Genomic DNA, 13,676 nt, shown 5'->3' with positions numbered 1-13,676 from the left:
TGCCCTGTAATACAATACAATACAATACATTATTTTTCATTCTGTTTTCATGATCTAGCTGAGGCGGGCATTCCCATGCTCAGCTTAATAAATACATTTTGGTACATAGAACAGACGATCGTCTGATGATAGACTGATAATTCTCTGCTGAAATTATCATCCTTTGAATAGGATGATCATCTGCTGCAATGATGTACATGGCAAATGCTTTTATATTTCCTGAATATATATCGCAGCCCGGATGGATGAAACTAGATCCGGGGTCTTCAAAACTCGTTCGATCTTCACTCTAAGTACAAGTCAATCCATGTGAGAATTTCGCTGAAGTCGAACATGGAAAGACATCGCTTGATTACCGGTCAATGATGAAAACCGTTAACAAGCGCGAGAGGAATCACCGATAATGATAATGACCCTCAAGGTACTGCAGTACAATTCACGTGGCGTGAATAAAGGACTTGGCGTCGAACGCCACGCAAAATCTTCTGGTCGAAGGTCATTGATGTATACCTGTCGCCGGAAGTGAGAAACTTGCCATTGAGGCATGCAAGCTTCAAAGTACTCAAGGGGGTGTTCCTAGATCAACTTCTTGGATAATGAGCTGAAGTCGACAAGAAGCGATCCGTCAAAGGAGGGCCTTAATGAATCCCACATCAATGACACGGAACAGAGCTAAAGATTTTAATGGAGGTGAAAACAAACTGTGACATATGATTCAGGGTGGCGATCATGGATGGATGAAGGATAATGTATGGCAGTGGATGGGACATGGTTGACACTTTCAGAATGACCTCTCTTGAACATATAACGACACTGATGTGATGGATCGGTAGCATTACCCCAAATTTGGATGGTTTGGCGAGGACCATGGTGATGAGACCGGTGAATGAATCAACCCAACCCGATGTGGTACGGAAGAAAAGTGTCATGTTCAAGAGCGACTTGCTACCATTGAAAACTTTGAGGTTCTCCCAATTTTTCCCCAGTCATTTCTGACCAGTACCTCTTTATTTTTGTCAAGCTTGAGGAGGATAACATATGCTTGTTCTATAACCTGCCCTTCGGGCAAGCCTATCACTATGATTTAACGAGCTTAGTGATAGGGAAACTCGTTCTTGTCTAAAGACAAGTTTGTCGCTATTTAATCATTTTAATGAGTGTAACGACAAGGAAAACTTGGTCCTTTTCATTTTTAGAGAGTCTGAAAAGGTACAGAAAGTTAACTCCACAATTCCTTTTTCGTCATCTAATCCCTTAAGTCCGAAAAAGTATAAAACAATACAGAAGGAATGGGTGTTCGATACTTTTAAGGAGCCGAACAAAACAAGCGCTCGATCTTTTTGTGTAATAACCCCTCAGGTCCAAAAATATTAAAGTCTAAATGAGGGATAGCTCTCCCGGTCCCTTTAACGAGCTGGAAGGCCGAAACTCGGCAAACTTTTCATATTTTACGAGTCTGAAAAGAGCTCAAAGAGGACTCGTCTTTTGAGGAACGAGTGATAAACAGGGATAGCAACTCATTCCAGGTACAAGTTGGAATTTTCCAATCACGGCAGTGTCACAAGGATGGCTAGGTGAAATCACTCTTCGCAGCTGTTCCTAAAAAGAGGTAAACACACAAATGGAGGTGAATGATTGGCCAAATGAAAAGTGGAGGTGACGGTACACAAACACGACCAAGGCTTTTATGGCTGATGAATTTACGATCACAAAAGGTTATTTACCGGTTCATTTTTTCTGAATGAGCTTGAACTCTAAGGAAAGCCTGCTCACAATCTTATGTTTATTTTTTAATGAGCATGAACTATGTGCTAAAACGGCTCGGATCTTGCATTTATTTTTTAACGAGCATGAACTATGTGCTAAAACTGCTCGATATACCAGTCATAAAAACATAATTGTCTCCTGTGAGATAGCTATTTTTTATGGAGCTTTATCTCACGAAGCTATGCTCCATACTCGGCAAGTTTTGACTTTTGCCCCACAGACTTTCTTCATGCAAGGTCGGAATCGGCTAATCCTACGAGTTTAAAGGGTTAGACCTACAGGTTTAAAGGGAGGACCTAAAAATTTTAAAAATAAATAGTCGTCCCTCGCTCACACTCCAAAAGTTTGCATGCCCCCAGGTATAAAACAGAACTTCAAGGTTACCTCTACTTACCCTCCGCCAAAACATTTGTTTTATTCGAGAGAGGCTTACCTCTTTCTGGTTACCCAAAGACGGTTCTATTTGCTACCGCAAATCAATCTCTTTCTTCGGCGATGTCTATCATTAGGTTACTCAAAGATGGTTCCCCTCTGTCGCAACAAAGGAATCTTTTTCTTTGGAGGTTGCCCCTACTTATCCTTTAAAACATTTGTTTTAATGGGTGAGGTTTGCTTTTCCCAAAAGATGGTTACAATTTGTTGCAATAAGGGAATGGCCTTCTTTGGTATTGCCTACCTATTTAGACAAAGGTGAATGACTCTTTTGCCAAACACATAACTTTAACAAAGGAATATTGTTCCAGAACAACCCCTCTTCCATCCACAGACAGGGTACGGACTAGTCATATTCTTCTGCGGAAATTCTACCTTATACCCAGGGTTTCTTCTGCCCGAAGCAGACCAGCATGCATGCCCCCTGGGTTCCAGTCCCTCTTTCCGAATTACTCGCACTCATCGGGAAGGAGGACTGGGGGTGGAGACATTTCTTGAGTAAAAAGACCATTCAGGATTGGTATTTGACTATTTGCGATGAGTGATCCCGGAAATGAAAGTTGGTCTACGAGCTTGACCACCCTTCCTTCGTGTGGAAAACACATTACTCTAAAGAGTGAGGAGACTATCGCTCCCATGCAATAAATATAGTCACGTCCAAGGAGTAGGTTATAATCCAAGGGTCCTTGGATGACCATCACGTTCATATTAACGATCTTCCCTTTCAATGTAATAGGCACATTGGGGAGGATCCCTAATGGTCGACTGGTTCCTTTATCAAAACCTGAGAGATTTCTTAACTCAGGTAAAAGCGTCGAGGAACCCAGTCCTTTCCAAGCAACAGAGGAAAGGATACTCACAGACGCCCCTTCATCAATGATAGTACCAGCCATAATCATTCTATAGATCTGGATAATGATTCTGAATGGTATACTGACGGGTAACCGGGGTCTACCTAGTTGATTCCAATCAAAGGATACAACCAGGTTGCTTGGTGGTGGGACCGAATATACGGCCGGATATGACCCTGATGATGTTCCTTCCTGCTATAAAGGAATGGGCGCATTGCCCTGACGCTCATCAGAGTCGGTGCTGATGAAAAGAACCTGGATGGTGTCATCCTTATTCTCTTCAGTGAGGGTGTCACTTGAAGATGACTCTTCGGTAACGGTGTCATTTGAAGATGAAACTTCTGAAGGTAGAACCAGGTCAACTGCCGTATCGACCTTTGGACTTTCGTCTGGTCTGGATTCAGTAGGTTCATTTTCAGTGACTGACGCTTCAGCCAACCACTTGAGCGGGCCAGCTGTGTTTTCAACCAACGAAGGACTCAGCACGAGTTTTTTGTATCCAGGAGGAAGTCTTACCGGTGAAACCGGACGATCTTCCAAAACTCTCTTCGCTTCGTCTAAGAAGGGACAATGGTGGATGGCATGACCGCCTTCACACAATCTACAGGGGAATTTTACTCCCCCCTTTTGTCTTGATCCTTCACTTTCGCTGGTTGACGGTAAGCAATCAACCTGACTGTCAGAGGTTGATGCCCCCGAATTGTGCAGACGAGGGAACCAGTCCCCTAGTATCCGGGGAATACAGGGACAATCTCTATGGAAATGGTCTCCTCTACATATGACACATGGCGATTTAGGCCCGGTCTATGCGGTGTGTGGGTTTTTGTCAGATGTCTTTTGCTTGCCCCTAGTTGCCTTAGGCTCCTTCTTCTTCTTCTCTCTCTTCTTCTTTTCCTTCTTCTCCTTGGGAGGCTGGCTTTTGCCAGCTCTACCTTGCGAAGATGAAGGATTGGAGGAAGAGCTTTTGGAAGTAGAAGGCTGGTGGGCAGCTCTAGACTGATCTAACAGTTGACTCGATTGATCAGGAACCATGGTGGCCTGAACTACATTGGTTGAGAAAAGCCAAACTGGCAGGCCAATTGTCAGTCCTGGAAGCGACAATATGGCCATATGGGGCGCACCAACTTCTCCCCAAGAGGAGAAAGGACTAGGAATTCCATCTTGTGGACTTCCTTGGTTGGGGCGTTCCATGTTCTCAACCTACAGATCAACGTGGGAATAAGAGGTGATTATGTTCCGTTTAAAATGAATTTTATAACGACGCTTTTTAGACACAACTTGCTTTTTCACTTTTTAAGAGTCGAGAAAAAGCTAAAGATGACTCTAGTCGCCTTCGATGTATTAACGAACCCGAAGTGACAAATGCTCGGTTGGACTTTTTCAGTTATAGAGTTTGAAAAAGGCCAAAAGAAACTGCTCTGGAGATCTAGGCAGAGGGTGTGCCAAACCTTTCGCGAAACCACAGAATACGTTTTACTGTACGGGTGGTCGATCTTCGTGAATGCTGTGTTCACTGCATCGCGATCAGTAGGGCGGCCGACATGGCTTCCTAAGGATAAAGGCTTTTTTCCTATAGGGGTCTCCCAATATACGCGACGGTACGCGGGAGCACAAGTCCGTATTGATACTTATCGCTTCACCGTGGAGGAATCACCCAACCACTCAACGTTAAGATATCACGTTTAACGACGCCGGAACACGTCTCTAGCTTAGACCTCTATGTGTTTGCGTTATGTTTCAATGCGTTGTTATGTAAATTCAATTCATTTTATTGTTGATCTTGTTTAGTAGTTTGCCTTTAAGGATCACCACGAGATGTATATACAACTTCCTAGATGCAATCTAAGATGAGAAGCAAGCTTTTCAATCTTTCAACTTTGAAAACCTTAATCTACTGAGGGAAAAGAAAGACATCAACTTTTCACATAGATCATAGAACACACACTAAATGCACTTTTTCCTAAATCAACATGCAAGCTATCAATAATGCACATGCACAATGCAGGTATTTCTTTTCTTCTTCCTTAATGTTGATGTAAGACAAAAGGAAGTTGTTGTATAACTTTGAATCTAATTTCAAGCGAAAGTAAACAAGCTTGTCCAAAATCAAAAGACACCTTAAGATTGACTTGTTTCGACACTGGAAATGTATAGATTCAAACCATAAGATGAAAGCAAACAAACTCAAACAGCTATGAACAGCAATAAAACTAGCTCTTAAGACCACTACGACACTTTTACAGTTCTGGATCTAAGAGGCCACAGCTAGACTAGTTTGCTTTTTACAATGGGAAACTGTAAATGAAACAAGAAATACTGAAAGAAAAATCACAGTTTCATCACACAACTGAGGCGGAATAATGGTAAGGACAGTTGGTTTACAGCAAGGTACAATGACAAGCAACAGCAGCAAAACAACAGTGAAAACAGGGCAAAGACACAGTGGGAAACCTCAGTAGGACACTGCCTAACTGGTTCAGCGTAGGCTCTGGTCTGTCAGGTTGACATTCAGCGCAGTTCCCGAAGGGGCTACCTGCGTTCAAATGGAGACTGCCTTTGGGCAGCCTGCACTGATGGACGAGAGTTGCGTTTACAACAGTTTTCGGGTCATAAAAAGCTCAAAAATTCACAGTTTTTGCTGAATTCAGAAGCTATAGGTCAAGTAAAAACTAAGGGATGATTAAGAGGATGAAAAGCTATCAAAAAGAGCTCAAGAGTCCTTGTGGATCAGCTCTTCAAATCATAAACTTGCCCAGAAACTGAGCCAGAGTAGCTGCCCTCTACTTTGCAATTGAAGGATTCAATTGCAGTTCGATTTGGTGCTCTCCTTGTTTATGAGATGAATAGCAAGAAACACAACTAACCAACAAGATACAGCTTCAACCCAGCGGAGTCACCAATTTGTTGTGGGGAAAAGTATCCGACTCGGAATGACCCTATCCCTACTCTAAGGGTGATAGTTCCTTAGCAACAACAGAAAGTAAAGCTTTGATGTTTCTTCTTTATGAAAGTACAGAGAAGGAAGAAAAGATTGACCAACCGATGTCTTTCGCTATTGTCGATCCCGTCTTCTCTCTTTGCCGCTTGCTCCCAGCTCCTTGCTCTTTTGCCGGCCCAGCTACACAAAGATCCTGCAAAAACAAGAGAGGGAAACTACAAGAAACATGTACTCATAACTGATGCATGGATTAGAATGGATCAAATATACAAATAAAAACAATACATCATTGCAATACAAGTATATAGAAGAACCTCAAAATCTTTATTGATAGAAGAAAAAGGTTCGAGAGGGTTACAACCATAAAGGCTCCAATCCAGCATCACCTCCCAGCAGCAAGAAATCTCCTCTTCTCCTCTTTAAAAGCAATCACCCAATAGCTCTAACTGTAAACCAACAACACTTCCTTACTTGCACAAAATTCCAGCCTCCCTAGACCTCATAAGAGAGCTCTATATATAGGGTAAATGGAGAAAGGATGAGTCAGCTTGAGACTAACATGAAGCTGCCTTGTGTCCTCTCTCTCTTCAGTTAAACTTCAGTTCTTGAGTCCACTTGGAGATCCTTGCTTCCACATGGAGATCAAGTACCTCTTACTCATCATAGGGCGAATTTGCTGATCCAAGTGTCTTCTGGAAGCTTCCTGGGCATCTGACACCTTGCAGAATGACTGTGCCACTTGGCCAATCTCGCCCAGCGCAGGTAGCCTTCATCTCTTTTGCATTTCAGCGCAGGTACAGAGTGGGACAGTTGACATTCAGCGCAGATGCTCAGTGGAGCAGTTGACATGAACTTAAAATTGCCTGTTTTTGAGTGTTTTCAGGTGGAGAACTGATAGGAAGTGTTGTGGTTTGCTGACCTTGTTCCTCTAGGGGCAAGAACAACATGTTTAGGGACTGAGGATCCCTGTAATTATCGACATTTCATGCTCCATGCTGTGAGGCACAAAAATATCTATAACAGTTGCCCCCTAAAGTATGAGGTCATTTATCGGGTGAAATGCTTTATCCAGAGGGTCCGAAGTTCATTCAAGAGCCGATTAGTGCCCTGTAATACAATACAATACAATACATTATTTTTCATTCTGTTTTCATGATCTAGCTGAGGCGGGCATTCCCATGCTCAGCTTTATAAATACATTTTGGTACATAGAACAGATGATCGTCTGATGATAGACTGATAATTCTCTGCTGAAATTATCATCCTTTGAATAGGATGATCATCTGCTGCAATGATGTACATGGCAAATGATTTTATATTTCCTGAATATATATCGCAGCCCGGATGGATGAAACTAGATCCGGGGTCTTCAAAACTCATTCGATCTTCACTCTAAGTACAAGTCGATCCATGTGAGAATTTCGCTGAAGTCGAACATGGAAAGACATCGCTTGATTACCGGTCAATGATGAAAATCGTTAACAAGCGCGAGAGGAATCACCAATAATGATAATGACCCTCAAGGTATTGCAGTACAATTCACGTGGCGTGAATAAAGGACTTGGCGTCGAACGCCACGCAAAATCTTCTGGTCGAAGGTCATTGATGTATACCTGTCGCCGGAAGTGAGAAACTTGCCATTGAGGCATGCAAGCTTCAAAGTACTGAAGGGGGTGTTCCTAGATCAACTTCTTGGATAATGAGCTGAAGTCGACAAGAAGCGATCTATCAAAGGAGGGCCTTAATGAATCCCACATCAATGACACGGAACGGAGCTAATGATTTTAATGGAGGTGAAAACTAACTGTGACATATGATTCAGGGTGGCGATCATGGACGGATGAAGGGTAATGTATGGCAGTGGATGGGACACGGTTGACACTTTCAGAAAGACCTCTCTTGAACATATAACGACACTGATGCGATGGATCGGTAGCATTACCCCAAATGTGGATGGTTTGGCGAGGACCATGGTGATGAGACCGGTGAATGAATCAACCCAACCCGATGTGGTACGGAAGAAAAGTGTCATGTTCAAGAGCGACTTGCTACCATTGAAAACTTTGAGGTTCTCCCAATTTTTCCCCAGTCATTTCTGACCAGTACCTCTTTATTTTTGTCAAGCTTGAGGAGGATAACATATGCTTGTTCTATAACCTGCCCTTCGGGCAAGCCTATCACTATGATTTAACGAGCTTAGTGATAGGGAAACTCGTTCTCGTCTAAAGACAAGTTTGTCGCTATTTAATCATTTTAACGAGTGTAACGACAAGGAAAACTCGGTCCTTTTCATTTTTAGAGAGTCTGAAAAGGTACAGAAAGTTAACTCCACAATTCCTTTTTCGTCATCTAATCCCTTAAGTCTGCAAAAGTATAAAACAATACAGAAGGGATGGGTGTTCGATACTTTTAACGAGCCGAACAAAACAAGCGCTCGATCTTTTTGTGTAATAATCCCTCATGTCCAAAAAGATTAAAGTCTAAATGAGGGATAGCTCTCCCGGTCCCTTTAACGAGCTGGAAGGCCGAAACTCGGCAAACTTTTCATATTTTACGAGTCTGAAAAGAGCTCAAAGAGGACTCGTCTTTTGAGGAACGAGTGATAAACAGGGATAGCAACTGATTCCAGGTACAAGTTGGAATTTTCCAATCACGGCAGTGTCACAAGGATGGCTAGGTGAAATCACTCTTCGCAGCTGTTCCTAAAAAGAGGTAAACACACAAATGGAGGTGAATGATCGGCCAAATGAAAAGTGGAGGTGACAGTACACAAACACGACCAAGGCTTTTATGGCTGATGAATTTACGATCACAAAAGGTTATTTACCGTTTCATTTTTTCTGAATGAGCTTGAACTCTAAGGAAAGCCTGCTCACAATCTTATGTTTATTTTTTAACGAGCATGAACTATGTGATAAAACTGCTCGGATCTTGCATTTATTTTTTAACGAGCATGAACTATGTGCTAAAACTGCTCCATATACCAGTCATAAAAACAAAATTGTCTCCTGTGAGATAGCTATTTTTATGGAGCTTTATCTCACGAAGCTATGCTCCATATTTGGCAAGTTTTGACTTTTTCCCCACAGACTTTCTTCATGCAAGGTCGGAATCGGCTAATCCTACGAGTTTAAAGGGTTAGACCTACAGGTTTAAAGGGAGGACCTAAAAATTTAAAAAATAAATAGTCGTCCCTCGCTCACACTCCAAAAGTTTGCATGCCCCCAGGTATAAAACAGAACTTCAAGGTTACCTCTACTTACCCTCCGCCAAAACATTTGTTTTATTCGAGAGAGGCTTACCTCTTTCTGGTTACCCAAAGACGGTTCTATTTGCTGCCGCAAATCAATCTCTTTCTTCGGCGATGTCTATCATTAGGTTACTCAAAGATGGTTACCCTCTGTCGCAACAAAGGAATCTTTTTCGTTGGAGGCTGCCCCTACTTATCCTTTAAAACATTTGTTTTAATGGGTGAGGCTTGCTTTTCCCAAAAGATGGTTACAATTTGTTGCAATAAGGGAATGGCCTTCTTTGGTATTGCCTACCTATTTAGACAAAGGTGAATGACTCTTTTGCCAAACACATAACTTTAACAAAGGAATATTGTTCCAGAACAACCCCTCTTCCATCCACGGACGGGGTACGGACTAGTCATATTCTTTTGCGGAAATTCTACCTTATACCAAAGGTTTTTTCTGCCCGAAGCAGACCAGGATGCATGCCCCCTGGGTTCCAGTCCCTCTTTCCGAATTACTCGCACTCATCGGGAAGGAGGACTGGGGGTGGAGACATTTCTTGAGTAAAAAGACCATTCAGGATTGGTATTTGACTATTTGCGATGCGTGATCCTGGAAATGAAAGTTGGTCTACGAGCTTGACCACCCTTCCTTCGTGTGGAAAACACATTACTCTAAAGAGTGAGGAGACTATCGCTCCCATGCAATAAATATAGTCACGTCCAAGGAGTAGGTTATAATCCAAGGGTCCTTGGACGACCATCACGTTCATATTAACGGTCTTCCCTTTCAATGTAATAGGCACATTGGGGAGGATCCCTAATGGTCGACTGGTTCCTTTATCAAAACCTGAGAGATTTCTTAACTCAGGTAAAAGCGCCGGGGAACCCAGTGCTTTCCAAGCAACAAAGGAAAGGATACTCACAGACGCCCCTTCATCAATGATAGTACCAGCCATAATCATTCTATAGATCTGGACAATGATTCTGAATGGTATACTGGCGGGTAACCAGGGTCTGCCTAGTTGATTCCAATCAAAGGATACAACCAGGTTGCTTGGTGGTGGGACCGAATATACGGCCGGATATGACCCTGATGATGTTCCTTCCTGCGATAAAGGAATGGGCGCATTGCCCTGACGCTCATCAGAGTCGGTGCTGATGAAAAGAACCTGGATGGTGTCATCCTTATTCTCTTCAGTGAGGGTGTCACTTGAAGATGACTCTTCGGTGACGGTGTCATTTGAAGATGAAACTTCTGAAGGTAGAACCGGGTCAACTGCCGTATCGACCTTTGGACTTTCGTCCGGTCTGGATTCAATAGGTTCATTTTCAGTGACTGACGCTTCAGCCGACCACTTGAGCGGGCCAGCTGTGTTTTCAACCAACAAAGGACTTGGCACGAGTTTTTTGTATCCAGGAGGAAGTCTTACCGGTGAAACCAGACGATCTTCCAAAACTATCTTCGCTTCGTCTAAGAAGGGACAACGGTGGATGGCGTGACCGCCTTCACACAATCTACAGGGGAATTTTACTCCCCCCTTTTGTCTTGATCCTTCACTTTCGCTGGTTGACGGTAAGCAATCAACCTGACTGTCAGAGGTTGATGCCCCCGAATTGTGCAGACGAGGGGACCAGTCCCTTAGTATCCGGGGAATACAGGGACAATCTCTGTGGAAATGGTCTCCTCTACATATGACACATGGCGATTTAGGCCCGGTCTGTGCGGTGTGTGGGTTTTTGTCAGATGTCTTTTGCTTGCCCCCAGTCGCCTTAGGCTCCTTCTTCTTCTTCTCTCTCTTCTTCTTTTCCTTCTTCTCCTTGGGAGGCTGGCTTTTGCCGGCTCTACCTTGCGAAGATGAAGGATTGGAGGAAGAGCTTTTGGAAGTAGAAGGCTGGTGGGCAGCTCTAGACTGATCTAACAGTTGACTCGATTGATCAGGAACCATGGTGGCCTGAACTACATTGGTTGAGAAAAGCCAAACTGGCAGGCCAATTGTCAGTCCTGGAAGCGACAATGTGGCCATATGGGGCGCACCAACTTCTCCCCAAGAGGAGAAAGGACTAGGACTTCCATCTTGTGGACTTCCTTGGTTGGGGCGTTCCATGTTCTCAACCTACAGATCAACGTGGGAATAAGAGGTGATTATGTTCCGTTTAAAATGAATTTTATAACGACGCTTTTTAGACACAACTTGCTTTTTCACTTTTTAAGAGTCGAGAAAAAGCTAAAGATGACTCTAGTCGCCTTCGATGTATTAACGAGCCCGAAGTGACAAATGCTCGGTTGGACTTTTTCAGTTATAGAGTTTGAAAAAGGCCAAAAGAAACTGCTCTGGAGATCTAGGCAGAGGGTGTGCCAAACCTTTCGCGAAACCACAGAATACGTTTTACGGTACGGGTGGTCGATCTTCGTGAATGTTGTGTTCACTGCATCGCGATCAGTAGGGCGGCCGACACGGCTTCCTAAGGATAAAGGCTTTTTTCCTATAGGGGTCTCCCAATATACGCGACGGTACGCGGGAGCACAAGTCTGTATTGATACTTATCGCTTCACCGTGGAGGAATCACCCAACCACTCAACGCTAAGATATTACGTTTAACGACGCCGAAACACGTCTCTAGCTTAGACCTCTATGTGTTTGCGTTATGTTTCAATGCGTTGTTATGTAAATTCAATTCATTTTAATGTTGATCTTGTTTAGCAGTTTGCCTTTAAGGATCACCACGAGATGTATATACAACTTCCTAGATGCAATCTAAGATGAGAAGCAAGCTTTTCAATCTTTCAACTTTGAAAACCTTAATCTACTGAGGGAAAAGAAAGACATCAACTTTTCACACAGATCATAGAACACACACTAAATGCACTTTTTCCTAAATCAACATGCAAACTGTCAATAATGCACATGCACAATGCAGGTATTTCTTTTCTTCTTCCTTAATGTTGATGTAAGACAAAAGGAAGCTGTTGTATAACTTTGAATCTAATTTCAAGCGAAAGTAAACAAGCTTGTCCAAAATCAAAAGACACCTTAAGATCGACTTGTTTCGACACTGGAAATGTATAGATTCAAACCATAAGATGAAAGCAAACAAACTCAAACAGCTATGAACAGCAATAAAACTAGCTCTTAAGACCACTACGACACTTTTACAGTTCTGGATCTAAGAGGCCACAACTAGACTAGTTTGCTTTTTACAATGGGAAACTGTAAATGAAACAAGAAATACTGAAAGAACAATCACAGTTTCATCACACAACTGAGGCGGAATAATGGTAAGGACAGTTGGTTTACAGCAAGGTACAATGACAAGCAACAGCAGCAAAACAACAGTGAAAACAGGGCAAAGACACAGTGGGAAACCTCAGTAGGACACTGCCTAACTGGTTCAGCGCAGGCTCTGGTCTGTCAGGTTGACATTCAGCGCAGTTCCCGAAGGGGCTACCTGCGCTGAAATGCAGACTGCCTTTGGGCAGCCTGCACTGATGAACGAGAGTTGCGTTTACAACAGTTTCCGGGTCATAAAAAGCTCAAAAATTCACAGTTTTTGCTGAAATCAGAAGCTATAGGTCAAGTACAAACTAAGGGATGATTAAGAGGATGAAAAGCTATCACAAAGAGCTCAAGAGTCCTTGTGGATCAGCTCTTCAAATCATAAACTTGCCCAGAAACTGAGCCAGAGTAGCTGCCCTCTACTTTGCAATTGAAGGATTCAATTGCAGTTCGATTTGGTGCTCTCCTTGTTTATGAGATGAATAGCAAGAAACACAACTAACCAACAAGATACAGCTTCTCCCCAGCGGAGTCGCCAATTTGTTGTGGGGAAAAGTATCCGACTCGGAATGACCCTATCCCTACTCTAAGGGTGATAGTTCCTTAGCAACAACAGAAAGTAAAGCTTTGATGTTTCTTCTTTATGAAAGTACAGAGAAGGAAGAAAAGATTGACCAACCGATGTCTTTCGCTATTGTCGATCCCTTTTTCTCTCTTTGCCGCTTGCTCCCAGTTCCTTGCTCCTTTGCTGGCCCAGCTACGCAGAGATCCTGCAAAAACAAGAGAGGGAAACTACAAGAAACATGTACTCATAACTGATGCATGGATTAGAATGGATCAAATATACAAATAAAAACAATACATCATTGCAATACAAGTATATAGAAGAACCTCAAAAGCTTTATTGATAGAAGAAAAAGGTTCTGAGAGGGTTACAACCATAAAGGCTCCAATCCAGCAGCACCTCCCAGCAGCAAGAAATCTCCTCTTCTCCTCTTTAAAAGCAATCACCCAATAGCTCTAACTGTAAACCAACAGCACTTCCTTACTTGCACAAAATTCCAGCCTCCCTAGACCTCATAAGAGAGCTCTATATATAGGGTAAATGGAGAAAGGATGAGTCAGCTTGAGACTGACATGAAGCTGCCTTGTGTCCTCTCTCTCTTCAGTTAAAC

Source organism: Pinus tabuliformis, chromosome 7 (assembly GCF_031772625.1).
Source record: "Pinus tabuliformis cultivar Carrire ecotype Pingquan chromosome 7, CPIR1, whole genome shotgun sequence".
Lineage (NCBI taxonomy): Eukaryota > Viridiplantae > Streptophyta > Pinopsida > Pinales > Pinaceae > Pinus > Pinus tabuliformis.
This window is presented reverse-complemented; position numbering follows the sequence as displayed.